The sequence below is a fragment of the Rattus rattus genome, chromosome 2 (assembly GCF_011064425.1).
Source record: "Rattus rattus isolate New Zealand chromosome 2, Rrattus_CSIRO_v1, whole genome shotgun sequence".
NCBI lineage: Eukaryota > Metazoa > Chordata > Mammalia > Rodentia > Muridae > Rattus > Rattus rattus.
Window position 1 is genome coordinate 158,397,919 of NC_046155.1, and position 20,691 is coordinate 158,418,609.

The 20,691-nt window shown below is 44.0% G+C and overlaps 1 long non-coding RNA gene across 1 annotated transcript; it reads left to right on the forward strand.

Annotated features, from left to right (window-relative positions):
* Positions 1 to 2,489: 2,489 nt before the first annotated feature.
* Positions 2,490 to 5,637, forward strand: LOC116892243. Its single transcript, XR_004386933.1, has 3 exons — positions 2,490 to 2,575; positions 4,454 to 4,588; positions 5,265 to 5,637. It is a non-coding gene; the product is annotated as an uncharacterized LOC116892243 (long non-coding RNA).
* The last annotated feature ends 15,054 nt before the right edge of the window (positions 5,638 to 20,691 follow it).

Consider the following 20,691-nt stretch of genomic DNA (forward strand, 5'->3'; position numbering starts at 1 on the left):
ATCCTCTTTGTCGTCTCACTTCCCAGTGCCCTTGAGAACCTCTAGTGTCATCTAGTTTGCTGCCATGCATCTTCACCAAGAGTAGCCTTCAGACTGAGCTCACAGCTCCACACTGAACCAGTTCTGTTAATCGATGCCTGAATCAAATTAACCCCTCCTGTTTTCCACTAAAAAGCATCCTACCAGGAGATTAGGGGCAAGCCAACACCCTCTCTTCTAAAGTTCCAGAAATTGCCTTGGTCTCCAGGGCAGGGGTAGCTTCTCCAAAAGATGAAGCTAGAGATTGGTACCTGAGACCTGGCCCCCACTGTCACAAAACCTCCCTATAGTCCATCCTTTTGACTTCCTCAACATGCTACCTGCTGTACCCAACTGTCACCTGTCAGAATAGGGATATGGGCTTAGCCAAAAAAGAAAATCCCCTAGGATGAAAGTGTCCCAAAGCCCCAGCTGGAAGGCCATGGAGGCTGCTTAGCTGGGATGGTGCCATGGGTAGAGAAGTAAGATCAAGCCATAGGGTCTGACTCAGTGACCAAAAGGTCAAGGATTCTGCTCCTGGAAAGCTTTCTATGTGTCATTCCTCTGGGCTTAATTCCCCTGTAGTCTTTACTATATGGACGCCATCTTTGTCCACAGACGATTACTCAATCAGCTCAGTTGTAAAGTTGGAGCGTTCCCTTCACCAGTGTTTGACAAAAAATACCTTAGCTGTGAAAGCCATCAGTCAAATGAAGTCATGTTTCTATGCCCGAACCTCACTTAGGCAATGCGGTGATTTGAATAAGGACTGTCCCCCCACAGGATCATGTACTTGAACACTTAGTCTCCAGTTGGCAGTTCTGTTTGGAGAGGATACAGAACCTTTAGGCATTTATGTGGGTGCTGAGAATACAAACTCTAGTCCCCCCAACACATGAACAGCAAGTGCTTTACACACTGGGACACGCCCCAGCCCCAAGCACTCATTGTTCTTAAAAGACGCTTTAGATTAAGAGAAAGGGGTGACGAGAAGCTGAAATCCATCATGTATCACTAACCATTTGACTTCAGCCCATTTCTGGGGTGTAGTTTCAGCATACTGGGCAGTGATTGGGTTCTTGCTGAAGGGTCCTCACCAGGTTTTATTTGCTGGGTAAGCAGTTGTTCTTACAGGATGCTTGGGTTCTCTTCTACAGGGCCTCCTTTAATTTCGTATTTTGTTATAGTCAATGTTTATCTCCCCTTTTCTTTTCAAACGTTCCTACTTTGATGTTTGACTTTATTATGCAGTAGTTTTCTTTTTAAGAATCAGGGACACTACATTGCCTGAAATTTTTGTGATGAAGAATACTAGTTTCTTAATTTTTCTAATTTAAGGACTATTGAACCATATGTGGTTTTTCCCTTTTTAGCTGATTTCCACAGGCTTTACACGAAACATTCTTCGACCCTTCTTCTTGACCCTTCTCCTGATTTCTCTCTTTCTCCTTACTTTCCCCTCCCTTTATTCTATCCCCATCTCTTCCTCATCTTTCCCACTCTCTTCTCTCTCCCTCTCAGCTTTCCCCTTTACTCTACTCTGAACTTTATATTTCCCTTTCCCCTTCGATATTTCATCACTTCCCCTTCCTCCTCTCTCCTCTTCCTTACCTCCATCGTCCATCTTTCTTTCACCATGTGCCCCACCCACCAGTGTCTTTCCTCTGCACCCCACCCCTATTTCTTCTCCCATTTTCTTTTTCTCTTGTCTATACTTCTGAGGGACACTAGCTATCAGATTGTCTTTAAAACACACAGGACTTGGGTGCTTCTCGTGTTCCCTGAGTTCGTCTACAGTCTAACACTGTCTGCCTGTTCTTTGCTCAAATGTGGAAGTGGGGGTTCCAAATTTTAGCTTTCCATTTTCAGTGCCTTTAATGGCTCAGTGATTCCCTGAACTGAAGCAGGCTGAGGAGGAGTCTGCATCCAGGTAAGTCATGAGTCCTCCCTGCTTTCCTCTAGGAGTGTGTGGAGTGATTTTCCTGCAGGTCGGAGGACACATGTATAGGGCAGAGGGTATCCAGGGCAAAGAATGGATGGAGGGAGAGATTCTTCAGAAGGAATGAGTTCCTGTTGTTGTGGCTCTCCCAGAGTCAGAGGGAAGACTGAGGTAAGGGGCAGAGAATATAAAAAGAGAAGAGCCAAGAATTCAAGATGGGGCCAAGGAAGGGCACTGTGAGGTGCTAGCCAAGGACATTCTGGGAACAAGGGTGCAGGATGCTGAGGATGAGGTTGAATTTTTCCACGGAAACTTTGGAACATTCCTTCCCTATGGGATGTCTTGGCCATACCCTCTGCTGCAGACTATATGCCCAGTGTTACCCAGAATGTTTGCTGCAACCTCTCTCCTGGGGCATTGCCTGAAGCTAATAACATCTCCTATTTCCCACACACCAAGACCGGCTCAGGAAGGGATCAAAAGTCAAGGAAAGTTTAGGAAGCACAGGAAGAGAAAAGAGCTACTCATTCTGGCTGCCTGACAGTCTGGAACATCCAGACTACCCTTGTGGCACAGGCCTGTAATCACATGTGGAAGCTGAAGCAAGAGGATCACAAGGTCAAGCCCCGCCTAGCCAGACCTTGTCTTAAAACTGGGGGGAAAAAGACAAAAAGAGGGGGGACACTGCTCAGTGGTAGTACCTTTGTGTAGCTTGCGCTGGGTCCTAAGTTCAAGCCCCAGGACAGAAAATACAAAACACCTAAGAACTTCAGCACAACTTACAAAAACAACAAAAACCACTATGGAGATTTTTTAAAAATTCTCTTTGAGAGCCACTTCAAGAAAAGAAATGTTAAACTGTCAACAAACCATGTAAAGTCACAGTGCATGATGACCTTTTGAGTTTGACCTTGCACAATTTTTGTCTATAAACTTGTCTTTTCCGAGAGGATAGTAAACAAAATGAGGAACCAAGATTACAGTCAAAGCATGCCTTGACCTCCTACTGACCTACGGATAGCAAGAATTCCCTTGACCCTTGAGTATTTTTAATATTTACTTTTAAATTTTTATTTACATGCATGTGACTGCAATATTATATGACAGGTACCCACAGAGGTTAGAAGAGGGTATCCCCAATGTTAGCATTCTGTCTAAGCTCCATCCCACAGTTACCTAGCAACAGCCAGGTATGCCTGACTCTATAAAAGAGGCTGCTTGCCTCCTCTTGCTCTCTCTCTTGTCTTCCTCTCTCCTGCTCTGTTCTGTTCCTGCTCCTTCATCTGTCCTCTAGTCCCTTCTTCCTCTTTTCTCCATCTGCTCATCTTCTTCCTCTACTTCTCTCTTCTTTTTTCTCTCTCTCTCTCTCTCTCTCTCTCTCTCTCTCTCTCTCTCTCTCTCTCTCTCTCTCTCTCTCTCCCTTTTGACTCCCTTCCCCATACTCTGAATAAACTCTATTCTATACTATAGCAATGTGTGGCTGGTCCCTCAGGGGAAAGGGATGCCTCAGCATGGGTCCATGGAGGTACCCCCTTCCCCCATACCTGACTCTACCTCTATAGAACATATCCCCCACTCTCTTTTTCTTTTTATAAGCACATCACCCATCCCACAACCCAGACTGGGGTCACAGGAGTTGTAAGCCAGCTGATGTGGGTGCTGGCAACCAAACTTCATTCCTCTGGAAGAGCTGTAAGTACTCTTAACCACTGAGCCATGTCTCCAGCCCTGACCTGTTTCTTACTTATCTTGTCAGTTCATAAACCTGTATAATGTACCTCTCATTTACTAAAGAAAAGTTTCTTAGATAAAAGTACATCAAAATAGTTTATGTAATCTTTTATGTCCTTTGAAACAATAACTTCAAAAGCAACCCAAAGTCTTAGAGTTCTATGAGGTTACTCACACTTAACTGAGATTCTCTCTCTTTTTTTTTAAGTTTTCTTTTTTTAAGATTTATTTTATGTATATGAGTCCACTGTAGGTTTCTTCAGACATAGCAGAAGAGGGTATCAGATCCGATTACAGATGGTTGAGTCACCATGTGGTTGCTGGGAATTGAACTCAGGACCTCTAGAAGAGCAGTCAGTGTTCTTAACTGCTGAGCCATCTCTCCAGCCCCATGAAGCTTATTCCTGCCCTTCAATATGTACACCATCCTTTTGTTAGCCTTCATAGGTCTCATGTCCACTTTCTTTTCTGAAGGATTTGGCAATGAATATAGGCTCTCATGCATGCTAGCAAGTGCTCTGCTACTGAGCTGTGTATCAAGACACGCATGTGCACACATGTACACACACACACACACACACACATACGTGTGCAAGCATGCACAATTTTTAAAAATGTTGACATAGAGTCTCACTCCGTTGCCTCAGCTGGATTTGCACTTGGGGTCCTTCTGCCTCACTACCCTCATTGTTATATGGCATTACAGGCCTGGGTTACCAGGACCAGCCCAACCTTTTCTTAATAAATTCCAACTTTGCTTCACAGTGATTCATCCTGAAATTCTCTGTGTGTTTTAAGAGCCAGGATATTCCTGAATGAGTTCTCAGTAGCGCATCTCCAGGCTGCCAAGGAAGACTGATCACATTCCTGAGAACTGACTTTCTGCAAAGCCTCCCAGAGGTAAGTGTGCAAGGTGAGAGGGGTTGGTGTCTCATCTTAGCCCGTGTAGTGAGGATTAGGCGGGAGGATGCTCACAACGATTTGCAAGGAGAAGCACTGGACACAGCCAGAGTACAGAGTGGGACCTCTTCTGGCCAGTCTTATGTGAGAGTGCATGAGAAACCACAGACTTCTGCTCCCCCATCAATCATCTTTTCTAAAGTTTCCCAGAAAGAGGCAAACCTAGACCTCCAGGGAGCAAGACTGGATAGTAAGTCGGCGATCGAATCACCAGGCCTGGCTGCTGACTCCTTCCTTTCTCCAGGCTTCAGGCTACAGTCCCAGTTGTTGGACTGAGGGAGGGCCTCCAAACGCACACTTTGTTCACAGTTTGGTTGGTGGCTGAGGCACAGGGTGAGCAGGGGATTAGGACACTCCAGCAGGGATATCTTATTGAGCAGGCTTTCTTTAAAAAACTACCTCTGCTTCTGAGGATGTCACACTTCCTATGACTTGTCACAGCACCCTCCTTTGCTTAGGAAGCAAACTTATTCTTCAAAGCTAAGCTTTCTCCTAGGCCTATGGGATTAGCACAAGATTCAGATTAATGGGGTCTACATTAATGTGATTTATCGTCATAGCTTTCACAAGCCGTGCTCTACTTCTTCAGCTGCTTTTATTTTATTTTATTTTTCAGAGCCCAAATTTAGGACACTTGAAGTAAGAGAAGATGCCTTCTCTGTTATGCCTGTAAACATAAGAAACGCTTTACAAAGTTCTGGAAAGAAGAGAAAGCAGCTTTCCGTTAGAGCGACAGCTCCAGGTAGGAGATTGTTGCCACGTGTTGATTTCAGGTGTCAAAGAGTGCACATGAGCAAAACTCAAGCATTTCAGTGCTTCCAGTGGATGGTACTTAGAAATCCTCCGAAAGCTGAGTGTCCCTTGGGTTTTGAACGAAGAAGACAGCAGGCTGTCTGTGTGTTTCTGGTGTGACTGGCTCACAGAGTTTTCCACCATGTTTGTGCCACCAGCAAGATTTCCGCACAACAAGCGGGAGTAGCCAACGGATCCTAAAGTCACCATATCCTTTCTAGAGGGTTTGTGGATACTGGTGACGTTCCAGTACAGATCATCTTTCAGCTTCCACATTATGAGGAAATGTGGGAACAAGCCCACGGAAGAATTAAGGACCTTTTTTGCAGTTGGCTTTAACTACCTCTGGGCTAATCCGGCTTCAAAAAGAAATCTCCGCATTCTTCGATCCACAGGAGGGCCTGGTGCCTCCCCTCCCCCACTCCCCAGGAAACAATGTTTTTCACAGTGCCATTTAGTTCTAAACGATTATGTAATTACATTTGTGAATGTAATCCTGCGGGGCATTATTCTAATTATAGCCCACAATCCCTTTCAGCCACATTCAGAGAAATAATTTGTGCAATGAAATGGGGCTCCTCCAGCTGCTGCAGTGTCTAAAACCTGGGCACACAGACAGCTCTCGTTCTTGGATTCCTAGGCCTTCATTCTTTCTTAGGAAGAGATCCAAGAGTCAAGTCCCCAGAGCCACTCCTCAGCAACAGTTCTCAAACACGACAGAGTCCTTTGCTCCTGAAACCTTTATTTAACAACAAATTGCTCATTCTGCACCTTGTAACAGAAAATTTAAGTGGATTTTGGATTGTGTAAATTACACCTCTATAAAACTGTTTAAAAACAAAATAGTTACTAAGCTAATTATCATCAAAGGCAGAAATGTAGGTGGCTTACAGGTTATTATCGTGGGCCAAGGAAGGGCATGTGAAATGACAGTGACTCAGAGGGACTTGAAGTAGATGGTGAATGAATTGGACACTTAATTAGCAGGTATGTCCAATTTAAAAGGCGGTGGGATTTTATATGATTAATTAAACTGCTTCCTTTGCTTTCAACATTTATTTCCTCTTCCCTCTGTCCCCTCTTTCCTTCTTCCCTCTCCATCTTTCTCTCCCCTTCTTCCTTTTCCTCCTCTCCTACTTCCTCAGCATCTGTTATTATCTTGGTCCTACTTCTCGATGTGTGTGGAATCATTCTCGTCTTCTCCCAGGTGTAGTTCTTGGAGTTCATCAGTTGGCAAGCAGCATGAGAGGTCTAACATAATATCAGGTCTCCTGGACTGCCCCGTGAACCTCACTTTCTGACATCTGAGCATTGAGAGTTTGTGAGGTCCTCTAAAATTATGAAAGGTGAATCTCATCTTCAGTGATGCAGCCCACAGCCAGGGGTGTGAGAGAGAAGTTTGTCCCCAGGGCCTAAGGGCAAGAAAACCAAGTCACAGGTCTGTTCTATGCTGGGACACACAGTAACCTCTGAGCCTCTTACCAGCTGAAGTCTCACTACACGGTGTCTCCAAACCTGATGTGAGATCTCTGATTCAGATTATTCTGCCTTAATTACTATCTCCGGTTTATTGGTGCCTTTGTAAAATAAAATTAATATTTAGTTATGTATTAGGCTTCTCCGAGAAGCAGAACTAATAGAATAAAATATGGACTTAGGAAAGAGCAATTGGCTGATGTGATCCTGGGTGCTAAGTCCCCAGCAGACTGTCTGAAAGCTGGACACCCTGTGGGGTAGGATGCGTGGTTCAGTCTGAGGTGTCTTCCCAATTCAGGAAGCCAGGAGGGTAACTCTTAGTCTGAGGCTGCAGGTTGGGAACCCCAGGGAGATGTAATTTAAAGAGTCCAAAGGCTGGAAAGCTTGCAGCTCTGAAGTGCAGTGTCAGGAGAAGAATGTCCTGTTTGAGGACAGACTCCACTTCATTTTTCTGTGCTTTCAATTCGGGGTCTCCACCATTGGATGGTGCCTGCCCACATCAAAGGCCCATTTCCTCATGGCCACTCAGCCACTCAGAAGGAGCTCTCAAACACTCCCAACTGTGTTCCTGAGTTTTATGAACATAGTCAGGGCGGCATGTAAACTGTCAGGAGTTACTACTGTGAATTCCTCTTCGTATTATAATTGCTTCACATTCTCAGGTAACTGATTTGACTCAGGGATGTTAGCTTTTGAAACAGAGAGCAAAGCTGGAGAGGAAGTGAGAGGAGATATACACATATATGATATGTTATACTTATATATGTTATATATACTTGAATATGTTAAATATATTTCTGACTGTCTTGGTTTCCTGTTACTAGGTCACTCTCAGAAAGAAGGTCAGGGATATTTAAAATCCTTCTGCTTCTCACATTGCTGACAGGCTGTAGCTATGTAATGTTTTACATAGAAAGCACATGTACTCGTTTTCCTGTGGAAGGGTGCCTGCCCAGTGGTAGGTTCCATGTTCTAGGGAACGGCCCCACCCCTGTGAGCATAAAGACAACACTGACTGGATTCAGTGGATTATGAAAGACGAAGGAAAGAATGAAAAGACATGAGAATGATTTTTTTTCCTAAGAAAATTCCCTAAAATGTGCACTTTAGTAAATTTCTAAAAGTTAGTAGGTAGTAACACTTGTAAAAAAAAGTTCTGAACAAGTAGCGCCAGGCTACGCCACGCTACGCCACGCCACACCACGCTACGCCACGCCAGGCTACGCCATGCCACGGTACGCCACGCCACGCTACGCCACGCCACGCTACGCCATGCCACGCCACGCCACGGTACGCCACGCACTTTTTCCTTGCAAACTGTTTGCATGAAGATGAAGTGAGGTCCTGGAAGTTCCTCCTTAAAGATTAAGATGCAGGCCCAGTGTAGCGGCACGGACCTCATCACGGCACCCACAAGGCTCAAGAGGAGTAAACTTGAAGCCCAGGTCAGTCCGAGACACATGAGGAGTGTGAGGCCAACCTGAGCTACTTTGAAAGACCCTATCTCAGGAACCAGAAACAAACAAATCCCCTAGAGAGACAAAAATAAGATGAAGGGCTGCAGCCTTTTCCTGCCTCCCGTTTTCCTACCATTCATCTGCTTTTCAGAAGTACTGAGTTATTTCATTTTATTTCTGCCTCAGAATGACATAAACTAAGGTTATTGATTCTCCCCCAACACCTGCCTTTGAAGGGATGAAGCCATGCATTTGGGTACAGATTCACACAGTCGCTCCTATGCCAGGCCTATGGGAGTCTCGCCAGCGTCTATCTGCTGAGCCTTTCTGTGGCCAGATTTGAGGGCACTGGTGGGGTGTCAGTTCTGATGTGAGGCTTTGGCCAAGTGATCTCCTCTCACCTCAGTTTTGTGGACTGTAAAATGGGCCGGAGTATATCTTCCCTTCCTCCTCAAGATCAAGTATGATGGTGGCTGAAAAGTACGATGGTTACTGGAAAGAGCTATGGCAACATCAGGCGACTGAGCAGTGGCAGAGAAAGCACTTCATGGCACTGGCTAGATAGCTTTGTGCGTACTGTGCATTCTTTGTGCCCTGCAGAGACTCCAGTTATCTCCAAATGGCTCCTGCCAGGCTCTGTCTGCTGTGAGATCTCTGTCAGCGACCAGGCAGTATTTCAAAGGATCTGTGTGTAGTGTCAGATTGACCTGGCCTTCTGATGTGCAGGGAGTTCAATCACCCGTGTTAGTTTCAGGTTCGTCACCTGGGAACTGGGTCACCTTTTAGAGGGGGGATGGATGTGGACTGTGAGCTATGGATAGTAGGGTATGGTGGTGTGAGAGCTGGTAGGGGTATGCAGGACTCTGCTGTGATGTCAGCTGACTGGTTTTTTGGTCAGTTTCCAAGCAGTGAGTGTTGGCTAACAGATGATTCCACTCGGCTCCTCTCAGGGACCTAGCTAGGGCTGACTTAGGTCATCATCTGCCTCCATCGCCTGCCACAGTCAGACGCAGATGGCACATAAAAGAACTGCTCGCCACCCCATTTCTGTCTGTCTGTCTGTCTGTCTCTCTCTCTCCCTCTCCCTCTCTCTCTCTCTTTCTCTCTGTCTCCCTGTGTTCCCAGCCAGTCTCTCTTTCCTCCTTCCTGTCCTTCTCTGCCCCCCCTTCTCTGCCTCATGGCTTTGCTTTTGTCTGTCCCTACCCCTTCTCCAGGTCTTCACTCCCTTTCCTTCTTCCAAATAAACCTCCTTTATATCAGGTCTATTGAATGGTGTGATTTCTCAGGAGACACCTTGGCATGGGGACAGGTTCACTCTCCCACCCTCCACCTTCATTTCCACCCCCAGACCCCGCTCCCCCTCCACCACCACATTGTATTTCATAACAACGAGTAGTCTCACCAGGGGATAGGAACCCCCAGACTATCTTTCCCAGGAGTTTGTGATGCCCAGTGGTCTTGTTCTAGGGAGCACTGTGGAAAAGCAATGGGCTACTGGGAATGATTTTAGTGTATTTTAAACTAGTTTTTCCTTTTTGAGGCATTTCCAAAATCTCCCCTGAGAAGATTTTTCCACTTTTTCCCAGTCACCTGCAGCCCTTGGTTTATCGCGGCCCTTGTTCAGGTCCTTCCTAGGGCAGTAAATCCAGCTGCAGGAGTTCAGTCTGTGAAACACCCTGATAGTTAATCGTTTCCCCTACTCTCCTCTGGGAAGTCCTCCAGGCCTCCCTAGCCCTAGAAATAAATCTATCTATCTATCTCCCACTCACATGGAGGCAACTGTTATTTTCCTTGGGATTGGCCTTTGCAAAATGGGGCAGAGAATAGTGGGAAGATGAGCTGCGAGTTGAGCCTTGTAGCGAAGGTCTAGATGTTTTCAGTACAGCCTTTCAACCCTTACCAGAAGAATTTCCAGATTGCTCACTCTGGCCTCCCTATGAACACTTTAAAAATTGCCCAACCAGAATCCTCCTGCTTAGAATCACTAGTGAGGGGTTGGGTATGTGGCTCAGTGGTAAGGCACTTGCCTAGTCTACAAATGAGGAGATGGGGTGTGGTAGAGAAGAGTTGGTATAGCACCTATTTAACATGGGTAATGTTCCATCCACCCTCAGCACTGCAAACCCCAACAAAAGTACTATTGAGACGTGAGCTCAGTCTTGCTGGGACCCTTTGAGACAGTTTGCTGAATGCTCCAGAGATATGTTCTTCCAAAGGTCACGGGAGGGGGCTTTGTCCATAGGGAAACGTTGTCCCCTCTTTCCTGCTTCTAGGTTTCCCTCCCCGCTGCTGTCACATGTTCGCTGTGCTCTAGCTCCTGCTTTAGAAGCTGTGTTTTCTGTCCATACAAGAAAGCCCTAGACTTTCATGGTGAGCCTGGGCAGTCTCTTAGGGCGAGTTGCTGTCTGCTTACAATCGTAAGAATATAACTTTAGGATCCAGCCTCTGCTCAGGCTGTAGTATTTGCAGTAGTCTCTTCCCAGGAATCCCAACAGGCACCCTTCTGAGACATTGTCTGTCAGTTCTCCAGCTGACCAACTCCTAGGTTCTAGGATCTCTCACCTGAGAGTAGACTTTACATCATAGGGGGCTTGGTGGTCATGGATAATGTTCTGTTGCTGTTCTGTCTAAACTCCGCCCCCACATCTACCTGGGAACAGCCAGGTATGCTCCGCCCCATAGTTGCCTAGCAACAGACAACTCTGCCTGATTATTAAGGGGGCTGCTTAGCCCACTCCTCGCTCTCCTGCTCTTTGCTCTTCTTTGCTCTAACCCCCTTCCCTGTCTCTTCTTTCTATCCATCCCCCTCCCCTCCATGTGCCTATGGCTGGCCTCCTTTCTTCTCCTCTCCTCTTCTTCTCTCATTAAACCTCTCCACGTGGAACCAATGTTAGCTTGGTGTGCTTTATGCGAGCACGGGCTGAGATTTAAACAACAGCATTGGTGCTGTTTTTCTGCCTCCTGCCTGGATTTGATTTCACAGCACGAGGCTGAAGCTAGGTTCTCTGGCTTCTCAAAAGATATAAAAAAATAGACTCAACTTCTGTCTCATGGGCTCTGTCTCTGTGGTGCTGGGGTCTAAATTCTCCTCAGAGGCCCCACTGTGCTGTTGCCTGTTTGTCTGTCTATGGCATTTACACATCTTATAATGAACTCCTTACTCCGTGGCGGTAATCCTTCTCTCTGTCCCTCTTGGACTCCCCCTCCTGAAATTTTCATTCATCCTACAGTGGATGCCAGGCTTCAGGCTAAGTCAGGAGGGACTCAAAGTGCCTGATCATGGTAGTCTCATGGAGGTGCAAACCAATGCCTTTGGCTTTATCACAAGTGTCTGCCATGCAGAAAAGATATGACAAATGACTCACCCTGTTTTATTGCTACAGCTGTGATTGCTTGATTTTAGCACTCAGACACCCAGGTATCTCAGAGACCAAATGACGTCCCTGAGGCTAAGTGCCATCTGTAAACATATTTACTCTTATCCAGGGAGTATTTAAACCTTAAACAGTTGGAACTATAAAAGGATTTAGACACGTGTATTTGAAAACCTAAGACATTGAAGCTTTTCTTGGAACTGTCCAGTGGAATGGGAGGTGAAATTGATCAGTATGGGGGCTGGGCTAAGGTATGGGATTGGTCAGTCTTGGGGTGCTTGGGTCAAAGTTGGATGCTGGCCAGAAACTTTCCACCTTCCTTTCGGTGCACCTCAGTTTTGTTTGTGTTCAGAGATTCGGTTTCCAGGAACCTTTTCCCACTTGCTGGAGTAGTTGCCTGGGGCTGCCTCCTGCCTCGATCTTAAGAGAGCCCCTGCTGTTCAGAGGCCTGTGTGCTTTTCCTGATGGTAGAAAAGATGACTAGTGCTGAGCTGGCTGCTTCACATCCTAATCTGGAGACAGAGTTAAGAGCAATCAGGAAGACTGATGGAAGAAAACACAGGCCTTTTCTCTGCGGGCTCATTTTGGTCTTTCAAAGGTCCTTAAACTTGTGTTTACCCTTAAGTGCCCCACAGTTAAACCCTAGAAGTGGGAGGTGGGAGTACCGGTCCACATAAAGAATCCTGCAGCTTTTCTTACAAGGGGCCACCTTCCCATCTGCTGAGTGGGGTTGGAGGATGCTCTCAAGGGGATGCTCAGCATTCGGTTTCCAGAGAGGCTGCACCAGGGCTCAGCATTTGGGGAAGCTTGATTCTCTATGTGGGTTAGATATTTCGGATAATGTACTCCATTCCAACACAGATTCACTATAGCCTGCCTGAGGTGGGCTATCCGTGTGGTGACTCTTCTGCATAAAATGTTGGATGTCTGGTTCCAAGCTAGTCTACTCTGAGGCCCTAGCATAGTCACAAGACGGGGAAGATTTCCAGGCCTTCTAGAACAGCAATTATCAATGTTAAATTTTCCTTTCTTTGGCTAGAGTGGGAATGGAACTGGAACTTTATACTTCCTAGACAAGCACAAGCGCTCTGCACTGAGCAAACACACTCTCTCTCTCTCTCTCTCTCTCTCTCTCTCTCTCTCTCTCTCTCTCTCTCTCTCTCTCTCTCTCTCTCTCTCTCTCTCTCCATTGATGGAATCCAGACAAGCATTCTGCACCACATTCCAGCCCCTCACCCAGTAGAGTCTAGCACCCCTAGCCTCTGCTGTTGTAAAACTCAAAGCTCCCTTCTTAAAGGAAATAAAAGAGTTTAATCTAGAGCCTTTCTGAGCAACCATGGTGCAGGAACATAGATTTAGATCACATGGAATTCCAGGTTCAGTTTGTAAACAGTCTCATGAAGTTTTACAGTATTCCAAATCAAAGAAAGTCTTAAATCAAGGAGGTATGTTTAAAATACAGTGGTTGGCACAAGAGGGGGAGGGGGGATACAGTGAGATCAGGGAAACTTTTCCATAGCCCAGTATGCTATCAGAACCTTAGTGGAAGCTAGTGGCTTGCTAAATTAATAGATTCTAGAAGGCTTTTTATCTATTACTCACAGGATGTTAGTTCAGACATAGATGTGGGCAAGGAATAAATAGTTGTTTGAGGGAGGCTAGAGCTAGCCCAAGATAAGGTAACTAGTATTTTAGATCTGTGACATTCCACACTCTCTAGACTACAACTAGTCTTTGTAGATAAAGATTCTTTTCAGAAGCTATCCTTCATACCCCTCACTGGTAGATTCTAGGCAAGTTTCTTACAGTTCATACTCCCTGTCGCTCATGGTGGGTTTAGTAGGCTGTGCAAGGTGCTCCTGGTTTCTAGAGAGGAGAGGCTTTTCGTGATTTATTGGTCCTTGAATATTTTCTACTGTAAGTCACCCAAGTAAAACTCACTGATTTGCCAAGTTGGACTTCGGTGGTATCTGTACTTTGGTCTATTCTGGCCTCCTTATATAGGGTGATAGACATTTCTTCATGTCTCACTAGGAATAGTTTCCAGAAAAACAATAGTTTTTCTGGATTTTGAAGTCACATGGTTGTAATTTACAACCATGTTCAAGGTTTGAAAGCTATGAGCTAGTTCGTCTGGTTTTCTTGCCTTGGCACTAAATACAACTGTGGGGTGGTTTGGGAGGTCCCTTGCTCAGGGTTGGAGGTGAGAAGAGAGTGCTTATTAGGAAATCGAGTTGGGTCTGTTTGAGATCTTCCTCAGAAAATGGAGTGGTGTCCCCACAGTGTCTTCATAGCCATTCTGCTTTTGTCAGTTGTGTTGTCGTTCTTGATCCTCAGCCACCATGTGTCAGGGTCATGGCAGCTCCCCTCCGAAAGGGAAACCATGCCTTCCTCTCTTGCCTCAGTTGGACTCTGCCCTTAATTTGGGCACTTTAGGGGATAACTTTCCTCATCTCTACAGGCACCTAGGGGGCCTGCTCATGGGGAAAAACATCATTAGTGAGAGCATTGCTGCCCTTTATCTGTGGCTGCAGCCCTGGCCCTGGGGAGGTGGCAGAGGGACTGAGGCTCCTGAAGTCTTCACCTCCCAGGACCTGGGGAAGCAGTACTGACAGTGAAATTGAAATCTCTCCCTCTCTTATCAGCTTCACCAGAAACCTGTCTGGGATGTGATGCTTACTCTCAGCCAGCTAGGGTATCCAAAAAGCAGTACGTTTTCACAGTCCAGGCTTCTAAATCATGCTGCTCAGCACAGTGCTTAAAAACAAGCATTGACTGCTTTTGTTCAGCTTATACACGTCACACATGTTTACCAGGAATCATTTAGAAAATATTTGGAAAAAAGCAAAGTAGATGAGAGAGAGAGAAAAAAAAAAAACCCTCCATAATACCTCTTGGAGGTAGACATTGTAAACTTAGAGAATGTCTGTTTAGACTTCATCTTCCTTCTTTTCTCATCCATCCATCCATCCATCCATCCATCCTTTCTTTCTTCCTTTCCTTCTTCCTTCCTTCCTTCCTTCCTTCCTTTCTTTCTTTCTTTCTTTCTTTCTTTCTTTCTTTCTTTCTTTCTTTCTTTCTTTCCTTCCTTCCTTCCTTCCTTCCTTCCTTCCTTCCTTCTTTCTTTCTTTCTTTCTTTCTTTCTTTCTTTCTTTCTTCACTTACATTCTTTTTTTTTTGTTACAAAGTAAGTCAAAAGGCAAAACACAGGTAAAATATAACTCTAACTAATGCTTTTTATCAGTAACCTATTTTTTAATCTCCTTTTATCTCTCCTCTCCCCTCCCCTCTCTTTCCCCCTTTTTCTTTCTTCTTTTCCTTCAGGAATCTTGAAGCTCTTCAGGTTACCCTCTGAAATAGTCTGCATGTATCCTTATCTGCTGTATATACTTTTGATTTTGATGTTCAATTTGCCTTTTCTATTTTAGATTATGTATTTGTTGTTGTTGTTGTTGTTGATGATGATGATGTTGGTGGTGGTGGTGGTGGTGATGATGATGATGATGATGGTGATGATGATGGTGTAACATATATAAGAGGCAGAACGGGTTTGGACGCTGAAGAACCTCCCCTGTGGAGTTGGTCTTCACCCTACCTTCTTCCCAGGGAGATTTTTAGCTGGTGATTCCCTTGCCTTTATTTCCTAAGTAGCTGGGACTACAGATTTGAGATACCAGGCCACTGGTTCTTTTCTGTAGAGGTCTCCTTGGAGTTGTTACTTAACTTTTAGGTCATTGATTTTTTTATAGTCCGTGCGCTGGTGTCAGCATCAGAAATGAATAGGTGTGGCCTCCATAATCTTGCGTATTTGAATGTTTGGCCATAGAGAGTAACACTCTTAGGAGGTGTTGCTTTATTGGGGTAGGTGTGGCCTTGTTGAAGAGGCAGGCTTTGAAGACTTATACATGCTCAAGCTATGCCAGGTGTAATGCACAGTTTCTTTCTGCTGCCTGTGGATCAAGATGTGGAAATCTTGGTTCCTCCAGCACCATGTCCGCCTGCACGCTGCCATGCTGCCCCCCCAGGATGATAATGGGCAGAGCCTCTGAAACTGTAAGCCAGTTTCAATTAAATGTTTTCTTTTGTAAGAGTGACCTTGATCATGGTGCCTCTTCTCGGTAGTATAACGCTAAGATGGTCTGTCCCTATGTTTTTAGTCTTAATGGCATGTAGAAACACTATGCTGATCTTAGCCTTGACTGCTAAAATACTGACTTTTTAAATGGTCTTTATCCTGGTTAGTTTTGTTTGTTTGTTTGTTTGTTTGTTTTGGTCCGCTTAATAAAATAATACAACCTAAAATCACCTGGTAAGTGAGAATTTCAAATGAAGAATTGCCCCCTAAGATTAGCCTGCAACTGTGGGGCATGTTCTTGATTGATAATTGATTTAGGAGACTTTGGCCCACTGTGAAGAACATCATCCTTTGGCAGGTGGGTAGGACTGTATGAGAACGCTAGCTGGGCATGAGGCAGTGAACGAACTAGTAAGTAGAGTCCTTCCATGGTCTTCGCTTAAGTTCCTACCTGGAGTTCCTCCCTGACCTCCTTCAGTGATAGACTGTGACCTGAAAGTGAAAGCTGAAATAAAAACCGTCCTTCCCTAAGGTATTTTTGGTCATTGTGTTCATCACAGCAACAGAAAACAAAACAGGACAGTTGTTACATAATTCTTCTGCTTCTGCTACAGATACATGTGTTTTGTTATTCTTTTGAAATAAGTGACTCTTGAAAGCATTAAATATTTCTCTTGATAGTGGTGTCTGTTTTCTTTCTGTGTAAAATGCTTCACAGTAAGCTCTGCTGGTGTTTCTGTTAGATTTTTGTGTAGAAGAAGCAAAACATCTCCAAGAACAAATAGAAAAGGAGTAGGGGGCTGTTTTAGTTGATTGCTGACAAGGTTTTTGTACCTCCGAGTGGTGAGGGAGTGGTGGTCAGACGCCTTGGCAACCATGGTAGACAGGAAGCAGAGTGGAGCCTCAAAGTCCATGAAACCAATTTCTCCCAATCAGGACTCATCTACAGTTTAATGGCCTCCTAGGAGACTTTGAATTCCGAGTCCTTCAGTGGATTAAACTATTCATTAGGTGAGGGTGCTTGTGATTCAAATATCTCTGGAGTCCAGTTCTTTGTTGTTTTGTTTTGTTTTGTTTTCTGAGACAAGGTTTCTCTGTGTAGAGCAGGCTGGCCTCAAGCTCACAGAGATCAGCCTGCCTCTGTCTCTTGAACAATAGAATTAAAGGTGTGTGTCACTATTCTTTGGTGTTTTGTATTTTTTGTGGAATCATTTAATAAAATAATAAATTTATTAATAATACATTTATTAACATAAAAACAGAAGAATCCCAGGTTGTGTTGCACACCTTTAATCCTAGCACTTGGTAGGCAGAGGTAGGTGGATCTCTGGGAGTTCAAGGACAACTTGGTGAACAGAGTGAATTCCAAGATAGCCAGGAGAGAGAGAGAGAGAGAGAGAGAGAGAGAGAGAGAGAGAGAGAGAGAGAGAGAGTGTGTGTGTGTGTGAATCCCAATCTAAATAAACCCATCTAGGTGTCTCTCAATCCAATTAAATTGGCCATTAAGAATCACCTCCTCAGGTAGCCATTTCTTGCATTCTGTTTGTGTCATCAGTAGACATATCTCCCAGTTTCTTATACTTAAAGATTCACGTGTGAAATCTTTAGAGAACTTGGGCCTTAGAGCTACTTCTGAGATAGAGAGCTAGAAGTGCCTGAGGCTTACACCCTTTCTACAGTCCAAGTCAGTAACAGGCTAGGTGAGGGTGCAACATCCTAGCTTCTGACAGACAACCCTGCTCTCACTGCTCTTACTCTTTCCTGATAAAACACTTAAAGTCTAATCCTTCTGACAGCATTTCTTTCTCTGAGACTTCCTTATCTTGAGTAGTATAACATTCACATTCATTGATTCATTTCTTTATGTGCATATGTATTTCAGACAGGGTTTCTTCTAGTCCAGGTTGACCTTGAACTCACAATGTAGATGACCTTGAAGTTCTGATCCTTCTGCCTCTACTGCCTCACTGCAGTTTCTTTTGTTGTTTAATTAATAAATGTCGGAGGAACTATCATCAGCTTATTCTACAACTAATCACTCGCCTTTAGCCCCAACTATCAACTTTTTTGTCATGAACATTTTAATTTTATTTAATTCCTTCTGTTGAAAAGAATGCGTACCTCTCCTCACCCACAGCACAATTCTCCTCATATCTGGCCGATCAAGTCTGCTACTCATCTCATACAAATTTCTCTATCCTAAGTACTTTCTTTTAACGCAGTAACAATTTCAGGGAAAAGGGCTAGACTTTTTCATACCAATCATAAATTTATCAGTTTCTTCTTGGAAGTCTGTCAGTTTTGTTTCGTGTATTTTAGAGGCTTCCTTTCAGTGAGGCACTTAAGATTCCCAGCTCTTATATCTGCTCACAGAGTCTCCTTCATTTATAATCACAGAGTCTTTTTATCTCTGTAAATGCTTTTTGCGCTAAGTTTGATAGGATCTGCTCCTGGAATTGCTGTCCTCTGCTTCTGTCTTCCTGCTATGGCTATCTGAGCTGCTGTTTTTGTTTTGCAGTCAGTACCCTGCACGCTCCGTCATCAGCTTTGTCAGGATGCTTGGATTACCACGTGTGACTTGTACTGAGCAATACATCATCAGGTGCAGAGAAATCCAATCGGTTGGATCCCATCTTCTGATTTGTAACTTTAATGGGTTCAAACTTATTACAATTATCAATAGGAGATGTTTTCACTTACTTTTTTCGTGTTATTCTGATGTCAGTTTTGAGTGTTTTTCTTTTTTTCTTCACCTCGCTGCTGTCCTTCTGCTCTGCTTGATGATGGAATCATTTTTATTCCCCTCTGGCAAGTTGGAAACTCTAGGTTTTATTTCTATTTTTAAATGAGTATTTTGAAAACCTAAACTGCAAGAAATTAAAAGAAACAAAATTCCCCAAATCTCAGTATTTTACTATCAGAAATGAATCCTTTAATATTTTGACATTACTTTCAGAAAAAAATTCTATTGTTTTATAAAAACGAAATATATTTGTTATAAACTTCACATAAAGCAAGGAAGAAAGGTTAAAATGTTGTCTAGGGTGAAGAGGTGGATCTGTTGGTAAAGAGCTTACCTTGCAAGCCTAATGACCCAGGTTCCATCTCTAGACCTCATGTAGAACCACTGAGTGTTGTAGCAGAAAGTTGCAATCCCAGCACTGAGAGGGGAAAGACAGTGAGTTCCCCGGGCTCCCTGGCTAGCTAGTGTGGCCTGATTGCTGAGTTCCAGGACAGTGAGAGACCCTGTCACTTAGGGAGTGGAATGGTGTTTGAACTTGTTATCTGGCCTCCACATTCACAGACATATTATTGTATGTCCCACATACATATGAAGTACCTGAAATTTCAAACTCTCATATCTTCTCCCCTCCGTAAATGTATGTGTATGTTAAGTTCTATAGTATCTGCTCCTAGAATTGCTATGCACAATCTAGATTTTACTACGCAGTAACACGTGCAATCTGTTGTCTTTCTGAGTCTGGCTTATTGGATTTTCATGATAGTTTGTATGGTAAATCCCAGCCATTTTCCTGGAAATGACATAACTTGGTTCTTCCAATGGCTCCTTCCTCGTTTTCTGGATTCAACAGATATTCCAAGGTAGAAACAAATATAAAGATTGGAAGCTATCATCCACATATAAGAGAGAACATGTGGTGTTTTTCTTTCTGGGTCTGGGTGTCCTTGCTCAGTATAACTTTGCCCAGTTCTGTTCATTTTCTTGAAGTTTTTTATGATTTTATTTTTCTTTTCAGTTGAGTTAAATCTCGTAGTTGGCTAGTCTGTGTCTCTTTGCAGGGGAGTTGAGGTCAGTTACATTTTAGGTTTTTGTTTAGAGAGATTTACTGATTCCTGTAATTTTGATTGGTTGTTTTCTATGTGGCTTTGTTATTGATTATTTCTTTTTTTAAATCCCTCTTTTATTAATATTAGAGATTTAGTAGTTATTGTATTGGATATGACAGATATCTTTATACTTCTCATTTATTCAATCTGTGCATTTAATTAATTTTGTTCTATATTACATTTTAATTTTAATTTTTAAAATTTAACTAAATATAATTACTTTCTTCTTCTTCTCCTTCTCCTTCTCCTTCTCCTTCTCCTTCTCCTTCTTCTTCTTCTTCTTCTTCTTCTCTCTCTCTGTCTCTCTCTCTGTCTCTCTGTCTCTCTCTCTCTCTCACACACACACACACACACACACACACACACACACGTAGTTATGTAGTTATATGAATAAACATATAACTACAACTTGCTGTTTTGTCCGTTCACCATTGCCTGCATGAATGTTTGCAGGGATGACCCCTGCAAATATAATGGTATGTTCGTGAATTACTAATTGTATTGCTAGTGGATAACCAATTAGGGAGCTCATCTGGGGAAGGCGAACTCCCTCTCTCAGCAGTTGTTAACTGGAGCTTTTCATCTAGGGCGGGGACCCTCGAGTTTCACCCTATGATGGGATGTCAACTGGTGTTGACATTTTTCAGGTCTTGTTTAGGTAGCCATGCTGTTGAGACTTCACAGGTTCAGCCTAGCTGGAAGGCACAGTCTCACAGCAGACATGCTGATCAATATTCTCACCCCCACTTCTGAGCTGTTCCCTGAGCCTTGGGTGCAGGAATTATGTTGCAGATATGGCAGCTGCTGCTGAACAACCCAGAGTTAGTACTCTGCATTTCGATTACTTGAGGCTTTCTGTATGGTCTCTGCTTTAAAGAGAAGTTCTGTGATGAGAAGTGAAACAAAGCTACACTTATCAAGCTGGGCCAGAACATAGAATGTCTTACTGTTTGTTTTTTTTTCCGGAGCTGGGGACCGAACCCAGGGCCTTGCACTTGCTACCACTGAGCTAAATCCCCG